Genomic DNA, 20,605 nt, shown 5'->3' on the forward strand with positions numbered 1-20,605 from the left:
GGCTCCACCTCTCACATTTGCAGCACAGAAAAAAAGTATGAGTATGCTCAGTTCCAGGCCAAAATATTATTTAACTCAATCTCTCCCCTTCTACACACAATATCCAGTGTTCTATCTAGTAGGAACAACATGCATGAAAAGATAGGGAACTGCAGCAAAGGCATGGGATTTTTAGCAAAGAGTCAAATGGAAAAATTGCAGTATCGGAGTGAATTCCTTTTTTGGGCTCCTCAGTAGACTTCACACAGTTGAGGCAAGATCCATTGAACTCAAAGATATGTCAATTTAAGTTATTTAAAATAAAAACATGAAGGAGAAAAAGGAGTGGAAAAGAAAGTACAGAGCCTCCAAGAATTGTGGGATGATACAAAACAGCTAATGAGAGCTGTATAAGAAGAGACAGAATGGTACAGAAGACAAATTTGAAGAGGTAATGAATGGTCAAGAATTTTCTTGGAGTAATGAAAGGCAGAAAAATACAAACCCAGGAAGCTCAGGAGATACCAAGCAAGATAAACAATAAACAAACTGACCAACTAGACACAACAGTCAAATTGCCAAAAATGAAATATAAAGGGAAAATCTTGATGGTGGCCCGAGGAGAAAAGACACACCTCACACAGAGAACAAAGATAACAAGTAGAATGGACTCCTCATGAGAAATTATGCAATCCAGAAAAAAAGAAGTGACATCTTTAAATACTGACTGTCAAATAAGAATTCTACACCAAATGAAAATACCTTTAAAAAATTCAAGGAGTAATAAAGACTTTTTAAGATAAACAAAAGCTAAGAGAATTCATCATCAGCAGACCTAGAATACATAAAATGTTCAAAGTTCTTCAGACAGTAGGAATATGATAGTAAACAGAAACTTAGACCTGCACCAAGAAATGAAGGGCTCTGGAAATGGCAAAAAATGAAGGCAAATAAAAGAGACAACGGATGGTCCAAAGTAAAGACAAAAACAATGAATCATGGGGTTTCTAATATATGCAAAAGTAACTTGTTTGACCACAATCACACATAGATGAAAAGGAGGAATTGGAACTATACTGTTGTCAGGCTCATACCATATTTGAAGGTATACTGTGATAATTTAATGACATGGAAAACATGGATATATTATTAAAGATATCAAACTATGACAAATAAGAGCAATTATTATACATAAATATATATGCATTCTAAAATACACTGATCCAAATATATATATGTGTGTGTGAATACATATACATATATATATATATGTTTTTTTTCTTTTTTTTTTTTTTTGAGATGGAGTTTCGCTCTTGCTGCCCAGGCTGGAGTGCAATGGCATGATCTCAGCTCACCACAACCTCTGCCTCCCGTGTTCAAGCAATTCTCCTGCCTCAGCCTCCCTAGTAGCTGGAATTACAGGCATTTGCCATCACACCCAGCTAATTTTGTATTTTTAGTAGAGATAAGGTTTCTCCATGTTGGTCAGGCTGGTCTCAAACTCCCGACCTCAGGTGATCCACCCACCTTGGCCTCCCAAAGTGCTGGGATTATAGGGGTGAACCACCAAACCAGGCCAATTTTTTTTTTTGAGACAGGGTCTTGCTCTGTTGCCCAGGCTGGAGTGCAGTGGCGTGATCTCGGCTCATTGCAACCTCTGTCTCCCAGGTTCAAGTGATTCTGCCACCTCAGCCTCCCAAGTAGCTGGGATTACAGGTGCCTGCCACCATGCCCAAATGATATTTGTATTTTTAGTAGAGACGAGGTTTCATCATGTTGGCCAGGCTGGTCTTGAACTTCCGACCTCAAGTGATTGTCCACCTTGGCTTTTCAACATGCTGGGATTACAGGCATGAGCCACCACGCCTCGTGAGATATTAATCCAAATGTTAACAATTTCTTTCAGTAATGAGATTATAGATGACTTTTTGCTTCTTCATGCTTTTCTAAAAAATTTCTACCATGTACATTTGTACAGTAGAAAAATGGCTGTACTTTAATATTGCCTAATTTGCAGCCCACTACCACCATCTGTTTCAACTCTCATGCCTTACATTCTATAATCTGAATGCCCCAGAGAGGTTTAACTTAGCCATTAACTTCTCTAATACGTAAACTTTGAAGGAACCTGGTAAACCTGAGGATATCCTGCACCTAAAAATATGACTAATTTTTAATGGCTAGTGTTAAAGATCTATTTGCACTTTGTGAGAAGAAGCATGAATTAACATTTGGATAAAAACAAATTCAACCTGGAGTTTTGAATTTGACCTGATTTAGTGCAAACAAAAAAGTAAATACTATTGTAATTTTGTATATATTCGTTTCTTAATAGAATGTTTGCGCTTGTACCAAATAAATTTTTTCTTGTTCATTCAAAATGTTATAGAATACATTAGCATTTGGGAAGTTTCTGAAAGACCTCCGAGTTCATTCAGTCTAATCCCCTATATTACAGGTAAGGAAGAAACCAGAGAGCAGACTAAGTGATTTACATGGAGTTACAGAACTTGGTGCTTGGCCAAGACCCCAGGTTTCCCAACTCCCAGGTACTACCCCTTCCATTTCACTAAACTCTTTGGGCTTATTTATAAACCACTATTTTCATCACCAGCACAATAGCATCTTATTTAACTTAACTTTTCCATCAAATGATTCAAGGTGATACTTATTCACTCTAAAAAACTTAAGTATACATATGATTAACCAACAGCTTTTTTTTTTCTCTAGTATTTACTTCTCCTTAATCCTTTTTGAAAAATGGTGGACAAAGACAAAAAGGGGATCACATATATACACAGATACATTTTATGAACAACTAAGGGAATCGGCTATACATACATTTATATAAAGCATTAATGAGACCTGGGTAAATATTCAGAAATTTGACTGAGCAAAATTACAGTACATAGCAAGTTTACTTCTCTCAAATTTCTAGGCCAATAAATTAATTAAGTGCCTAAGAAAACAACATGGATCACTGCTATATCCTCTAATGTGTGGATTTTTGTTCTTACGTATAATACCATCTCTAGCCCTTTTTTCTTTTGTAGTTTATTCAGTTTCTTCTATGCGGATGTCCTTCCATCTTGATTTTCAGATAAGGTATTTTGTCTGTAACCTATACTCCTTGAAACCCCCTACCACTGAAGTTAGGGGATAAAATTCCAATTTAGAATAGGTTTTGCCTTCTACTTTTAGGAAAAAGAGAAGCAAATCACCCAGAACAAACGAAGATCGCTTAGGATTTGTAAAAATCCAATATATTCCTTTACAAGTTCATCATACTGCTCTACAGTAATGTATGTGTACTGTATGTTACATTAGCTCATCTATTTTAGAATAACTCTTAAAAGATCATCTAACTCCAAAAATAAAGATGACTTTTTACAGGACTTCCTAAACTATAAAACTGGCTTAGAAATGTACCAAAAAATTTTAATAATGAATTGGGTGGGGAGAGAAATTCTATCCTGGTTATAAATTTATTTCAGTCCCGTCCTTAGCATATGTCTAGTGGGAAGACATTTCATTGGGAATGAGAAGACAAGGCCCCACTCTCACCCTTCCACATCCACTTTCATGAGAGCCAATACTGAGAAAGTGCCTTATCCTTAATGAACTTATTTCCTCATCTGTGCAGTGGGCACAATGCCTCCACTGCCTCCATCACAGGGGTGTCAAGAGGAGACATGAGATAATTTGTGTTAAAAGAAGGAAATTCACAGGTATTTCACATCTTTTGTTTCACTTAATATACACAAAAACCCTACAAAGAAGTACTATCGAATGTTTTTCTTTATTTTACAGATGAGGAAATCTTTAAAAATCTGAAAAATTTGATTTTTTGAAGACTCTAAAAATCAAAATACCTTGCCAAAGGTCACAAAGCTGCCATCAGTTGTCTGATCCAAAGTTCATATTTTTTTCGCTAGACCAGTTCATGCCATCACCATACTTCGTAGCATACTAACATTTACTGATGTCTTACTATTAAAACATTTCTGGAGCACCTAAGAGTATGCTAAGAGAGGAAGGTTGCATTGTGGCAGAGCAGGACAGTGGTTAAGAGCTAGATTGCTTAGGTTCAAATTCCAGGCCTGCCCCATACTAGCTAATTAACCTTAGGTATGTTTACTTAAATTCTCTGTATCACAGATTTCTTATCTGTAAAATTAGACTAATAATAGTACTTACTCATATCATAGTTGTTATGGTTTGAATATGCCCCCCCTAATTTTATATGTTAGAAACTTAATCCCCAAATTCATATGTTGATGGAATTTGTAGGTAGGGAGGGTCCTTGGCAGGGATTAATGATTAGATAAGATCATCAGGGTACAGACTCCACAATGGGACTGTTGGCTTTACAAGAAGAGGAGAAAGACCTGAGCTGGACATGCATACTCTTGTTCTCACCATATGATGTCCTCCACCATCTTAACAAGACCCTCACTAGATGCAGCCCCTCCGCCTTGGACTTCCCAGCCTCCAGAACTACAAGAAGTTTTTTCTTTATAAATTACTCAGTCTGTGGTATTCTGTTATAGCAACAAAAAATGGACTAAGACAATAGACTGTGATGAGGATAAATGAGTTAATAAGTGTAGAGTCTTAAGAATGGTGCTTGGCATTTAGTAAACACTATAACTATTAGGTGTTATATTATTTTTATTACTTATTATACAGACATTTAGAAATGTATGAAATGACTGCATCTCACAAAGATATTATAAAATAATTTGGGTGGAAAGACACAGCGATCTAAAGTAAGCCTTGAACTATAAGGTACTAAATCAGGTGGATCTTACGAGGGATGCAAAAGGTCTTAGAGGAGAATCAGCTCAGAACAGGCTGTGTCTGTGAGCTATGCTGGGGTCAGGAGCAGCTGAGAGGAATGGGAAGCTCAGGCCAAGCTAGAGCTGATTTAAAATGACAGACATATGTGGTTTATAACATGATATATGTGATAGAATATGAGAGAAATATATGGGTACTATTGATGTCAGGGACCTGAAAAAACAACTGCCTTTGCTGGGAAATGGTGGAATTGCTTGCTTATTTCTTCTTTCTCAGTGTTTCTGAAAAACCCACCCAAATTCATTTCATGCAATAATCACCAAAACAGGAGCATGTCTGCAACTGCCCAAAGTGAAATCAGGGCCATTTTCTATATTACTTGTGATAAATGGGAAACTTTTCATTTAAATATGTAAAGGATGAATGTGAATTACTGGTGTCTCCCTCAACCCTCCATGTCTCTTCTTTTCTTTAAAAATGTCTGGGAGAGGTTATCATTAAGGGAAGAGTTAAGTGGATGATATCACTCAAACTCTTGTAGATAACGAAAGATTAACTTATATAGCTTTTTAGTTTCATTCCTTGACATGTTCCCATTGATGACAAATTCTAAAATAATTAAAGTTGAGATGGAATCCAGTATCTTCTGCTACTTCTTACCACTTGTCATAATTTTTGTGACAAGTTACTATTACGATTAAAAAATAAGTTAGTCAAAGTGGCGTAACGAATTGAAGATCAAGATTTCAGTGTGTGATTTACATTTAAAACCATACATTTTAAGATTTTTATGTTTTCTAATTCTATTCTCTTATACTTTAGCATTATTTCTAGTATATACAGAAACGGAACAATGATTAGTGAATAAGTTCACAGAGAAAGCACAGGAAATACATGGAAACAAAGGTTACTATCATCCTTGTTCACCCTATAAATATGTATCTTTTGAAAACTCTTTTAGCCTCTAAGGGAAGAGGTTGCATCTGCTAACTGTCCAGTACAGAACAGGTAATCAATAAATGTTTGATAAATTCTATTTAACAGTCATATAGGTTTTGATACAATGTAGAAAATTAGAGAACTGAATTTCTGTTCCCTTTAATTTTCTTAAGAGTATGAAAAGATATTTTTTCTGTAAGTTTTTGTTATCTTCCACTGAAAGTTTTCTCTAATGGTTTATTTTTACAATGGCATTATTAAGATTGACATATCATAATTTTCACCATTTTAAAGTGTACAATTCAGTGATTTTTTTAGTCTATTCACAAGGATCCGCAATCAGCAGCGGTATCTAATTCTAGCACATTTTCATCATTTTCAAAAAAGAATCCCATACCATTAGGTGGTCACTTCCCATTTCTCTGTCTCCCAAGCCCTTGTTAACTACTAACCTCCTCGCTGTCTCTATGGATTTGCCCATTCAGGACCTTTCATAAAAATGAGATTATATAATGTGTAATCTTGTGTGACTGGCTTCTTTCACTTGGCATGTTTTCAAGGTTCATCCATATTGTAGTACTCATCAGTACTTTATTTCTTTTCATGAGGACGCATAGTTTTTAAATTCCTTAAGAATCTCAGAAAACATATGCAAACAATGATAACTTCCAATGATAAGGATTTGAGATTTCAAGGATATACTCAAGAAAATTTCTAGTATTTGAATAGACTGATAAGAAAACACTCTAACCTTCCTAGGACACTATATGCAGGACATTTCTTTTTAAAAATTTGACTTAGATGACCTATTATTAGTGACACAAGTATAAAATAAACTCAGAAACTTCCTTCATACCATAGTGATCATTATTAAGATGACCACTAGGCCCGGCATGGTGGCTCACGCCTGAAATTACAGCACTTTGGGAGGCCGAGGCAGAGGATTACTTGAAGTCAAGAGTTCAAGACCAGCCTGGCCAACATGGAGAAACCCTATCTCTACTAAAAATAGAAAAATTGCCAGGCACAGTGGTGTGTGCCTCTCATCCCAGCAACTTGGGAGGCTGAGGCACGAGAATTGCTTGACCCTGGGAGGCGGGGCTTGCAGTGAGCTGAGATTGTGCCACTGCACTCCAGCCTGGGTGACAGAGAGAAATCCTATCTCAAAAAAAAAAAAAAAAAAAAAAAAAAAAAAAAGAAAGAAAGAAAAAGAAAAAAAAGATGACTACCATTGTCAGTAAGTTTTTTTTGTTTTTTTCCTCTTTCTTCATGAGACTTTAATTAAATGAAATAAGTCTTTTTAGACAAAGTCCTTTTCTCTTTTCCAGTTTTGCTAACTGTTTGCTTATTCTACACCAACTTTTCTCTGTATGCTTTCTGGATAAGGAGATTAAGTCCATAGTGGATTTGCTGAGACTGACACCGAAGATACTGACGCCAGTGACATTTCCTTAACCTCACTCCTCTCAGAGACACCAACTAATCCCATTTGATCAGACACCTGACAGTGCTGGCCTTCCCAGGAAGCAGCAGCAAATGCTTGGATGTTTGCTGTTTGTTGTGAAGTCAGGCTCTGAGTGTTGGGATCTGTTCTGCTCTAAATAACTCAAAAGCCTTATTTTCTTTTAAGGATAGTATGAGGCTGTTTATTGTTAATCCTGTCAGAGGGATCCCTTTGAATTAATAGAGATAGCTCATCAACAATTCACATAAGGCACTGCCAGGTCTTCCTTTGGTTCTCAAGTGATTTAGGGGAAAGGCACACCATGTTTAAAGATTCCCACACCTGCTTCTCCCCACGCACACCCTCAGCCAATACACACAATCCCAGGAGTTGCCAGAGGAGGAGAAAGACTAGGATGAAAGCTGATCTTGGATCTCCTCCCTTAATTACAAATTGTCTTCCACCTTTGCATGATTAGATGTTACAGGTGACTGGGTCTTTTTTGAGACAGAGTCTCACTCCGTCTCCCAGGCTGGGACAGTGTTGATAATCCCTTAATATAGCCTTGAATTTATTTTATGTCTTACATCTTACAAAACACATTTAGGTATAGTACATTTATTTAGGGATTCAAAAATGTATTTAGTTCATCTCACAAGCCTGGCCTAGGCAGAGACCAAATCACCAACAGGAACACAAGAGGCTGCTGTCAATTCTGATTTTCTTGTGATGACCTTGGATTACGTCAAAGCCCAAATACACATTGCCTTTGATGTTACAATATTATTAACTACACAGTTTTTATTGTCTTACTTTACTGTATCTTAGCATTAGCTCCACTACTTTGTGTGGCTTTGTACAAGTTATAGAACTTCTTGCTTCCTAGTGTAAAATGGAAATCATATCCACACCTCATGAAATTATTATGAATAATAAATAAAATACTTGCTACTGTACCTGGCACCCCATGATACATGAAAGCTATTAACTAAATTAGTTAGAATTTTGTGTTGTTTTTTCCACCTCATATTTCAGTGGGAGCTGAACAGAGCCTCAGGGTCTTCTGACCAACTGCTCTCTAGGGTGCTTTGCTGGGGGATGCTAGACACTTTCCGAGGAGCATCCCAGACCAACCATGGATTTCTGGGCCCTTCCTTCCCATCCTGGGACATCTCACGCTCCATTTCTTGGCTGTAAAGAGATGTTCAATCCCGCATGTCTGATGGGCGCATCACTGGCCTTTTGGTTGGGACACTATTATTTGTGTGAGACTGCCCCCTTCATTGAAGGAGGCTAAGTCATCCTGGCCCTCTCTCATTACATGCCAACCACCACTGTGACAACCCAAAATTCCTCTACAAATTTCCAAATCTTTTAAGGCAGATGATGCTCCTTTTTCCTCCATTGAAAACCAGTGGCTTTGGCCAGACTCCACAGAGGTCATCAGCAAGGAGAAGTGCATTATACTGGGGGCAACATGCTGCTCCTGTCCGTTCTTTTCTTTCTGTGACTGGAGTCAGCCACAGCCTGTAATTTCAGTTTCCTGATTTCCCCTTCATATGTGTCATAATTCACCTTAAACACTACTGCCATCATTCTACCCACTCAAAGACCTGCAATAAGTAACTCCCTCTGCCTGTAGGATCAAGGCCAGTGCCCACAGCCCAGGCTGGCATTCACTGAGCCTCTTCCCCACTGGGCTGGACTCTCATAATTCATCTCTAGTCTCATTTCACACCTGCATCTGCGCTTCAGCTTCCTTTTCTTGGAGCTGATCCCCATTTCTATATTTCCATCACAGCCTGGCTTTGCAACTTTTTCCTACTAATTATCGGTCCGTGCTGATCTTCTATCTGAATTTGTTTTCTTAGAACTTCTTGCTTAAGTTTGGAAGAGGGCCAGTAAATGATCATGCCTGTGTCCAAAGGGGCTGACACCTGTGCAACCCTTCAGTGCTATGAACCCTAACCCCTATACTCTAGGTACCCCTTTGCCCTTTCTGTATATTCTTCAAACCACCAGAGGAAGAAGAGCAATATTTTTTTCATTGCCATGGAAGAACTGCAGCGCTCAAGGAGGGGACCAGGGTTCATCTGAGCAGATCCAAATGCACTGTCTGATGACAAGGAGAGTAGACAAAGTGCTGGAACATTTAGCAGAGGATCAGTCTGGGGCATGGCAGCCCCTAGCTGTTATTTTCACTGAATGGGGGAAATAACAATTCTGCAGCTAATGAATAAATTCTCTTTTAAGGTGCAAATGAATAAAGTGAGCTTTGCCAACTCCTACCTTAATAGAACTTTATTTCACACAACTTCAAAATAGGATTTTTTAGGGTCATTTAAAAATGTTCTCAGAGCAACAACTCTAGAGCAGCACTCCAGGTGTCAGGGCACATATTCAAAGAAAAAAAGTGAAAAACCTTCCAATTTCTATGATTTATTTGATTGGCTTTCTTATCGTCTCAATGTCATTAATTAATGGTTTTTTAAAGGTTGACTTTCTCATACTGACAACCACCACCGCAAACAATGTAATTCATTCTGAGAAGCCACATCCCTTCTAGGTGTACTTTAGAGGGCTACCTTGGTGCCATTGACCTGACCTGCATCATGCTTTACATGGGAACGTGCCTTGCAGTGCCAGGATCCCCTCCTGGATGCAAGCAGTGACAACCACCACCATGTCTTGAGTCCCTGCCCATGTCTTGTGGGCCAGGCACTGTGTTAAGCAATTTCTGTGGATTATTTCATTCAATCATCACAATGAGAACGCATTAGGTTCTATCCACTGGACCCATTATATGGATGATTATGCTGAAACATAAACAACTTACCAAGAGCACCAGGATAAGCCGCAAGGCCAGTGTGGGACTCAGCAGTCTGACAGTGTGGTTTACTTTACCACTGTCCCATACGTACTCTATTGTGAACGGGGGAGGGAAGCTGAAGACTGCCTCCATTGCTGTCAGACAAGGTGCTTGGGCAGAGGGCAAGGGCCTGGGGTTGGCTGATGTCTCTCTCATTTGGCTAAAATAACTGTAGACCAGGTGATAAAGGGACTTGCCCTGGACCACATCAGCGATCAATGATACAGCCAAGACCAGAGTCCAGGGTTCCAGCACATGTTTCTCCCCTCACTCCACTGTCACTTAGAAATGGCACCTCTTCAAAGATCAGATGGCTGTAGATGTGTGGTATTATTTCTGAGGACTCTGTTCTGTTCCATTGGTCTATATCTCTGTTTTGGTACCAGTACCATGCTGTTTTGGTTACTGTAGCCTTGTAGTATAGTTTGAAGTCAGGTAGCGTGATGCCTCCAGCTTTGTTCTTTTGACTTAGGATTGTCTTGGAGATGCGGGCTCTTTTTTGGTTCCATATGAACTTTAAAGCAGTTTCTTCCAATTCTGTGAAGAAACTCATTGGTAGCTTGATGGGGATGGCATTGAATCTATAAATTACCTTGGGCAGTATGGCCATTTTCACGATATTGATTCTTCCTATCCATGAGCATGGTATGTTCTTCCATTTGTTTGTGTCCTCTTTTATTTCACTGAGCAGTGGTTTGTAGTTCTCCTTGAAGAGGTCCTTTACATCCCTTGTAAGTTGGATTCCTAGGTATTTTATTCTCTGGGGAAAGGATTCCCTATTTAATAAATGGTGCTGGGAAAATTGGCTAGCCATAAGTAGAAAGCTGAAACTGGATCCTTTCCTTACTCCTTATACGAAAATTAATTCAAGATGGATTAGAGACTTAAATGTTAGACCTAATACCATAAAAATCCTAGAGGAAAACCTAGGTAGTACCATTCAGGACATAGGCATGGGCAAAGACTTCATGTCTAAAACACCAAAAGCAACGGCAGCAAAAGCCAAAATTGACAAATGGGATCTCATTAAACTAAAGAGCTTCTGCACAGCAAAAGAAACTACCATCAGAGCGAACAGGCAACCTACAGAATGGGAGAAAATTTTTGCAATCTACTCATCTGACAAAGGGCTAATATCCAGAACCTACAAAGAACTCAAACAAATTTACAAGAAAAAAACAAACAACCCCATCAAAAAGTGGGCAAAGGATATGAACAGACATTTCTCAAAAGAAGACATTCATACAGCCAACAGACACATGAAAAAATGCTCATCATCACTGGCCATCAAAGAAATGCAAATCAAAACCACAATGAGATACCATCTCACACCAGTTAGAATGGCGATCATTAAAAAGTCAGGAAACAACAGGTGCTGGAGAGGATGTGGAGAAATAGGAACACTTTTACACTGTTGGTGGGATTGTAAACTAGTTCAACCATTATGGAAAACAGTATGGCGATTCCTCAAGGATCTAGAACTAGATGTACCATATGACCCAGCCATCCCATTACTGGGTATATACCCAAAGGATTATAAATTATGCTGCTATAAAGACACATGCACACGTATGTTTATTGCAGCACTATTCACAATAGCAAAGACTTGGAATCAACCCAAATGTCCATCAGTGACAGATTGGATTAAGAAAATGTGGCACATATACACCATGGAATACTATGCAGCCATAAAAAAGGATGAGTTTGTGTCCTTTGTAGGGACATGGATGCAGCTGGAAACCATCATTCTTAGCAAACTATCACAAGAACAGAAAACCAAACACCGCATGTTCTCACTCATAGGTGGGAACTGAACAATGAGATCACTTGGACTCAGGAAGGGGAACACCACACACCGGGGCCTATCATGGGGAGGGGGGAGGGGGGAGGGATTGCACTGGGAGTTATACCTGATGTAAATGACGAGTTGATGGGTGCAGCACACCAACATGGCACAAGTATACATATGTAACAATCCTGCACGTTATGCACATGTACCCTACAACTTAAAGTATAATAATAATAAATAAATTAAAAAAAAAAAAGAAATGGCACCTCTTCAGGTGAGGAACATAGATCCCACTCCACACAGGAAGATGTCAATGAAGTTCAAATATATAAGTGGATATCAGATAAAAATATTTCTTTAAAAAATGTATGCAAGAGATTCTCCTTCGATATGGCATTCAGGAAAAGGCAGAAATGAGATTTCATGGCATAATTATAAGAGCAAATCTATGTAAACACGCATCTCCTCCATTCTGCCACCTTACAAAAACTTACTGGTTTTGTTACTCCTGAAATGTTAATATCACCATGGCAACAAGAATATATTTAATGCAATAGACACATGGCTACTTTCCCATAACTCATATTCCTTTGCTAAGGCTCTCAAATCCCCATTTTCATTCAGGAGGTTTACATAACCCTTAAAGGAAAGAAAAGAAGTCTTTGTCTTTAATGCTGTTGAGCCTATACTAGGAGATAAACCTATTAAAAAACATGTACCCATAAAAAAGAAATGTATGCGTGTGTGGTCTCTGTTGGGATGAACATTCAAATGCTAAAAAAAAAATGACTGCTGTAAGTGGTTTTTATTTTCTCACTTGTGATTTATCGTATTTTGTTTAAAGCATGATTTGTATAACGAGAGGAAAATACACAATCATGCCATGGTATCCATGGGGATTGGTTACAAGACTCCTGAGGATGCCAAAACCCATGGATGCTCAGGTCCCTTATATAAAACAGCATTTGCACATAACCTACACACACTCTCTGTACACTTTAAATGATCTCTAGATTTATAATGACCAATACAATGTAAAAGTCATGCAAATTGTTATTATACTGTTTTAAAATTTGTATTATTATTCTATGTTGTATTATTTTTTATTGTTTTTTTTTCCCCCCAAATATCTTCCATCCATGGTTGGTTAAAACCATGGATGTGAAATCTAAGACTATGGAGGGCCAATTGTATTTTAAAGATATGTTTGCAAATGCATCACTACACAAACCAAAGTAGAGTCTCCAAAAGCCCTCCACCCTTGAAAAGCCATCAGGAGTTTGCCATACTCTTACTGGAGCCAGGCTCCCCTCTTCTCCATGCTCCAGTAGCTGATGTCCTTTCTAGCATCTTCTGGTGGTCATTTTGGGCCTTCACAGCCCAGAGCCTGGGGCTCTGCTTAAAACACTCTTAATTAAACAAAGCTTGGCAACAGACTTTTGTACTAGGCTTAGCCCAATTAGCCTGGGCCTGTCTTCCAAGGTCATCTACAGAGCTGAATGCAAAGTCTCCTTGCTGCTCAAATAAACTTGTCCCTCTGCCTCTGACATTCAACACTTAGGTTTGGTGCACTGGTCTAAAATTCTATTAGTATCCTGTGAATTTTTCCATTTCCCTTAATGTATCTGAGTTTAGTTTGGAAAGCAACTCCTAGACCAGGAGAGATTCAAGTTGAAGTAACAGGAATTTTGATAGGCTAGGGAGAGGAAAGCAGGTTTGCATAGGTGCTGGGTGATCAGGAGTGGTGGACAGAAAGACCTAGAAGTGATTTATTCATTCATTTTTGAATTCAATAAATATATACTGAATCCTTCCCAGCACCAGGTACTGGGCTATACTCCAGGTATTCCAAAGTATGTAAGATGACACAGGTTTGTTCTTGGGGAATTCAAAGTCTGCATGTGACGTGAAAAAACAGGATGTGGGAGAGTGCTATATTTTATTACATTTTTACTTTAGCCCTCATAGGATTGTTATATGTCAATAAGTGTAAAATGCCTAATAAAGAAGCTGGATAATAAATTACAAGTTAAAAAATCATTATTACTATAAATCTCGCCTGCAGAAGAAAAGAAGGGAATGGACATTTACTGAGCACTTATTCTGTAGCAGGCAGAATTGCTAATGTTTTTACATTCATTGCCTTCTAGCTGAATGAAATGCAGCTGAACATTTTGTTGACTCTATTAATATGTCAAGAAAGGCAGATAGAAAAAAGCCTATCAGGCAGCAAAATCAAATCATCCACTGAAAGACTAAGAGAATTAAGTTCATGTTAAAGTCACTAGCACAGAGCCAGGCACACGGTAAGCACCTGGGGACCAAAGGAAAACCTAGAGACAGAGGATGACTAGGGCATCTCAACCTTCCAGGGGCTTAGATAGCAAACAGAGTGTGTAAAATGGACAATAGCAGATAAATAAAATTATATTTGAGGCCTAATGTGAGTAGAAGTACAGGCTGTGATGCTCACCTATGGAGTCAGGGACTAACCATCTTCCTTGAGGGAAATGTTGCATTTTCAGGTCATTATGACATTGAAGGGAAGGAAGGCCTAAGATGGATGGTATCACAGCTTTGTTCAAAATAACTTTCTATGATGATGGACATGCGATATATCTGTGCCATTGAATAAGACAGTAATCACTAGCTATTGAGTACTTGAAATGCTCTTGAAAACTAAAAAAAAAAAAGTATTTAAATAGCTAGTTCCCCAAGTTAGTGGCTACTGAAGTAACATAGCCCAGGTATAGAGAAAACAGAGTTTCCTTCCTCACCGGGGCCCAGAGGCGGTTGAGAGGCCTGGACTCTGGCTAGGAGAGATCTGGTAAAGGGGTTCCCACTTGGGGGAAATGAGATAGACCCTGCCACACAATAGTCTCTGGCGGCTCAGGAGGGGTCACCAGACGAACTCCAAGGAAGGGGGCACAGCCTGAGGTCTTTGGGGACACTGTTACAGAGGACCTATCCTTCAGCTTTGCCTTTCTGCTTTCAACTCCTTTCATCAGTTCCTGAGTTTTTAGAAAAGTCCTGTTCAGCATTATAGCCTAGATGTAGTTACGCTTTGGGGACTTACAGGAGAAAGTATTACAGGAGAAAGATTGTATTATATGGTTTGGCACCTTGGTGCCTGAACAAATTGGTAGAGTAGGGACTATTAAAGTACTAAGCATTCTCACATTAGTAATAAGTACTAATGGTAGAGTAGGTAACTCAAGTCTGAACCTTCAGGTCCAGCTCATAGTAGATGCTCTATAAATATTGCTAAATTGGATTGAATTTAGAAAAGAAATTCCCAGATAATGCTCATCCATGGATACTGTTTTGCTCATGTATGTGCTAAGCCATGTTGGCCTCAGGTTTGGACAGAACATAAGTCTTTTATTAAAAAAAAATTCAACTTTTATATTCAGGAGGTGTATGTGCAGGTTTGTTACGTGGGTGTATTGCATGACACTGAAGTTTGGTGTACAAAAGATCTCATCACCTAGGTTGTGAGCATAGTACCCAATAGGTAGTTTTTCAACTCCCCCACAACAGTAGTCCCCAGTTTCTATGGTTGTCATCTTTATGTCCATGAGTACCCCACATTTAGCTCCCACTAATAAATGAGAACATGTGGTACTTGGTTTTCTGTTCCTGCATTAATTTGCTTAGGATAATGGCCTCCAGCTGCACCCATGTTGCTGCAAAAAACATGACTTTGTTCCTTTTTCACGGCTGTGTGGTACTCCACAGTGTATACGTACCACATTTTCTTTATCTAGCCACTGTTGATGGGCACCTAGGTTGATTCTGTGTCTTTGCTACCATAAATAGTGCTTCAGTGAGCATGTGGATATGCGTCTTTTTGGTAGGACAATTTATTTTCTTCTGAATACATATCCAATAATGGGATTGCTGGGTTAAGTGGTAGTTTGGTTTAAGTTCTTTGAGAAATCTCCAAACTGCTTTCCAATTTGTGGCTGAACTAATTTATATTCCTACCAACAGTGTCTAAGTGCAGAAGAGAAGTCTAATACTTTTATTTTTCCACCAAACAGGCTTAGTAGTTCAAGTATCTAAAAACATTGCTCTCATTTTATTCAAACATTAAAATATCTTAAATAAAGTAACCTTTTATATGATTTAGTAGGATTCTGAATGTGGTCCAATACCTACCAAAACCTTGTATAAAATACCCAATATTTGAAAAAGGTAGTCCAATGGACATGTTAACCAGTCATTGATCTGTGCCATACATGTCAAGTTCTTTCCTACACAACTAGAACATCATAAAGCTAAGTAGCTGGGCCACAGTCTCTCAGCTTCTCTGGGCAAGGTGCCTTCACAGATGGAGATAGAGCAGTCAAAGGCAGTAGGAAGTAGAATTGAGCCTTTTGAAGTATAGTAATTAAAGATATTGCTATAACTATATAATTCTCTGTTCTTAAGGATTCATATGATAAAAATAATGTTTGAGTTATTTCACACAAAAATTGTCTCTATAGGTAACTATAAGATTTCAGTTGTCAAAAATGAAAACTCTATTATCTATGCTTCCCTTTCCACTATATACATCAAAGCTTTTAAGGCCTATATTTATTTTCCATTGTATTTACTGGCTCATTCCTGCTGCTTGGTAACATTTACTTTTTTGGTCCCCTCCTTCACATCTGTATATTTTAATCTGTAAACCACCCGAAATCTTTTTGGAAACAAGTGAGGTGTAGAATCCAAACACATAAATCCCTAATCCTTTCAGAGATCAAAACAAGAAGTGCTAAATGGCAAGACTAATAGAAGAATGCTTTATTCAATTATCTTCTCAAAACGGGAAGTTGAATAATAATTTACAAGAGAAAGGCCAATGACAAGAGTGAAGATTAGATTAGGTGGTCCATTATATTTGATGAAAAAATTCAGCCAGCAAAGTATTAATCTATCTTCTTCAATCAATAAAGGGAACTTTGCAGGCATCCACATAATATAATTTGGCCTTTTGTTACTCTAGTGCACACATGCTCCTTACTGGAATGACAATCAGTAGTAGCTCTGGTATGTTTTAGTTACATTCTCTTTCCCAAGAGAGCTAGAATGATTTGCAAAGAGAGCAAGGGTCATGCATAAATTCAGACAGTGTCAGTGCCATCTCAGCAGACTCAGTTCAAAGAATGAAGAATGCTGACGCTGCATTGCAGCATTCAGCAGCTACTGCATTAACTCCCTGCAGCAGACCCATGAGCCTGAATAGATCTCCAAGGATAATCCAAAAGGAAATACTGACGATGTCAGACAGCATATCTTACATAAACATAGTAAAGTTACAATGCAAAAGTCAAAATTGACATCATAATAAAAATTGAAGGAAAGGTGTTATTAAAACCGTTAAGTATGCTATAAATCAGTTACCAGAACTGCTACTCAGGGGTACACGTTCACCACTGACTGGGACATGCTTTACTGCTGCATAAATTAGTTGGCACTACAAACGAACAGAGAAAGCAATTCCTTCTATGGTGTACTCCCTTCAGTCACATCGCGTTTATTTCTGCCTATTATCTGCTTTGGAAATGAACATCTATTGCATGCAGGAAATGATTCCAGAAGGGTTGTCATACTTGCTCTTCCCCAGCTCTCTTTGCTAGCAGGTGGTCACTCTCTGGGACATTCCCTCAGTCTACGGTGCTATAAAGAACTGCAAGACTTTATCTGCCGTACTTCTTTCTTCACTGATTTAAATTTTCCACTCCCTACTGTATTTTGTCACAGGCAGAAAACAGAAATCGCAGCCCCCCAAGACAAAGGGTGCTGGTGTTCTTTAATCTACTTCTAACCACCTCGTCCATACCTCTCTCTAAACCTGGCTCTGAAGCATATGATTTATGGTTACAATTTGCAGCCAATTCTCAGCAAATGAGGCTTAATGATGCTCCCTCTATTGCTCTGACTGGATACAATTTGATCCTGTCTGCATTCAGGGGCATCTTACTTTCACCTGCTATTTCTATTACCTTCCTGAGAGAACTATGACCTAGAAAGACCCCATGGAAGCTGGGAAGGGAGAAGCCCCTGAACTATGAAAGTGGAGATGCTAGATTATTATATAATAAAATTGCTACAGATTTGGAACCTAAAATGGATTGCTTGAGGCAGCTGGCAGTTGCCTCAGTTTAAGCTCTTTATAAAGAGTTCTCAGGTACCCTAAAGCCAGTCATTAATCACCCACTGCAGAGAGAAGCATAGCTCGTTGGGGAATATGCAACAGCCCAAGCCTCCTATTAAATAAAATCAAATTCCACCACAGCCTTCAGCTCAGAATGCTATTAGACCTCATTAATTAGGAAAGACTGGGGAAAATGCATTTCTAGATCAGTGAAAAGTCTGAATTTTAACATATTTTAAACAAAAGCACAGTGTAAGTATTTTAAATCATATATGGTAACTCAGGGAGGTTAACAACATGGGTCTGATGTCTCCACTGATTTTTAATCAATAAATAAGCATCTTTTGTAATTACCACAGTCATTGTTTTAATGCAAATGAACACTTTAGAATCACTTGAAAAAGTCTGAAAATACTGTAATATGTCCTCTTAAATTGCTTAAACATTTCTCTAATCCTCTTGTTTTCAGCAACATCAGGAATTTTCTGAACAAAGGCACAAAGACAAACTTCAAACACCACCCTGACATAAATTTTCTAAATGTCCTAATTAGAAGATGTCACTTAATGAGGTTTTTATTATGCTGTGAATTACAGAAATAAAACCAGAAGAATGCATCTTGAAATGAACTTCAGCTTCAACATTGACACACCCTGTTTATACTTGACTTAAAGAAGGGCTTAACTTTGTCCTTCAAAGTGTCAACCTAGGACTTGGATCTGCCACATCAAGGATGTAGTTAATGCAGTAAGAAAAATTGTGAATAACATTGACTGACGCTCTCCAGTCATTTAAACGGATGAAGGCTTTCAGCAAGCCCATGACAACAGGGTAGGAAACAGCGTTTCTATTAGTACAATCTCAGCCTTTATTAATTTTTATAGAACTAATGAATTACAAGAGGAAAAGTAAAATAAACCCCTTATGTTACCTAGGGGAGAGAATAGTGGTTAAGAGCTTTGGGGCTCAAATCCTGCCTCTTCCAACCTGCTAGCACTGTGATCCTAAAGCAGCTACTTCTTATCTCTAAGCCTAGGTTTCTTCTAATGTAAAATAAGGATAAATTATAACTTTCCTTATATTAGTATATGTGAGATAAAATGCATAGCCTGGCATCTTACAGTCAGGAACGGCTTCAGAAATGATATTATTTTCACTCCCGATGCAACTACCACTGTACTGCTGGTGCTGGCATTATACACTATCTCCCTATCTCGTCTAGCTCCATTTCTCTTCTAAGAGGTGAAGCTTCAGCAAAAAATAAGACTTCAAATGTTACATTCAAAATAACAGTGCTGCTTGATATAGTGTAGATGTATGTCCCCACCCAAATCTCATGTTGAAACATAGTGCCCCATGTTGGAGGTGCAGCCTGGTGGGAGGTGACTGGATCATGGGGAAGGACTTCTCATGAATGGTTTAGCACCGTATGCTTGGTGCTGGCCTCATGATAGTGAAGGAGTTCTCATGAGACCTGGTCATTTAAAAGTGTGCAGCACTAGTCTTCTTGCTCTCTTGCTCCTGCTCTGGCCATGTGATGGGACTGCCCCTGCTTTGCCTCCTGTCGTCATTCTTAAGTTTCCTGAAGCCTCCCCATGAACTGAGCTGAGGCCAGTATCATGGTTCCTGTACAGCCCGCAGAACCAGGAGCGAACTGAATCTCTATTCTTTATAAATTACCCAATCTCAGATACTTCTTTATAGCAATGTGAAAACAGACTAATACACTACTACCGCTGCTGTTAGTGATGATACTACGTCAGGCACTGGCTGAGTGATTTACATATGCTATCTTTTTCAATTTTCACAGTGACTCAGTGAGGGAGAGGATGATATTTTATAACTGTTTATTTAATTTCATAATTCATATTATTTCATCTTATAAATGAGGAAACTGATAGACGCAGGGAAAAAAGTGAAAGCCAAAATTTGAACCCAAGGAGTCTCAGTCAGAGTCTAGGCTTTCAGCCACTACTTCATCCTGCCTCCAGCTTCACTTGTACTTCTGACAGTGTTTCTGATGGTAGCTGAACACCAGTTTTTAAATTGAGGGCAGTGCTACCCTATTTGGATGTACAACCTGCTGTGCAGTGGGCCATATGACATTGTAATCCCTTTCTTCAATGGATATGAGCTTATTCAGGTTACATAACCGTGTTACTCATTACAAAAGTTTGTAGGGGACAGAAGATAAAGGCAAAAGATGGTCTCATTATTTGGGTTCTGTAGTTTAGGCCTCACCCAGATATTCCAGAACATTCCCATTGTAAGGTCAAGACCCTGATCTCTAGAGCACTGAGTGCCATCTGACCAATTTCTAAGAGTTTCAGAAATTTTAACTTAGGGAACCATTTGTTGTCCCCAGCCATGATTCCTTGAATCACATCTTCTATATATGTATTTATATATTTATTTATTATCCATTTCAGCTAGCATTCCTGATCTTGGTTTACCTCTCCTGCTAGGAAACAGGCACACCTACATAAAAGCAAGAACATACACTAGGATGAGTAGAAATCATAGCCTTCACTGAATGGAAAGACTCTTGGTGGCAATCTGTCCCAACCTTCTCATGTTAGGGAAAGAGAGTATCAAATGATTTCAAATGCTTTAAAGGCATTACACATTGCTGTGCTCTTA

The 20,605-nt window shown here is 38.6% G+C and overlaps 1 protein-coding gene and 1 long non-coding RNA gene across 30 annotated transcripts in view; both read right to left on the minus strand.

The window, feature by feature from the left end:
• The window catches only part of LOC105466182 (ankyrin 3), a 703,092-nt gene that overhangs the window by 211,872 nt on the left and 470,615 nt on the right, over positions 1-20,605 (minus strand). The gene's annotated exons all lie outside the window — the stretch shown is intronic.
• On the minus strand, positions 1,722-20,596 carry LOC139356238 (uncharacterized). The gene is made up of 2 exons (XR_011607775.1): positions 12,087-20,596; positions 1,722-10,326 (listed from the first exon to the last, which is right to left on the minus strand). It is a non-coding gene; the product is annotated as an uncharacterized lncRNA (long non-coding RNA).

This window comes from Macaca nemestrina, chromosome 9 (genome assembly GCF_043159975.1).
Source record: "Macaca nemestrina isolate mMacNem1 chromosome 9, mMacNem.hap1, whole genome shotgun sequence".
In the NCBI taxonomy this organism is placed as follows: domain Eukaryota; kingdom Metazoa; phylum Chordata; class Mammalia; order Primates; family Cercopithecidae; genus Macaca; species Macaca nemestrina.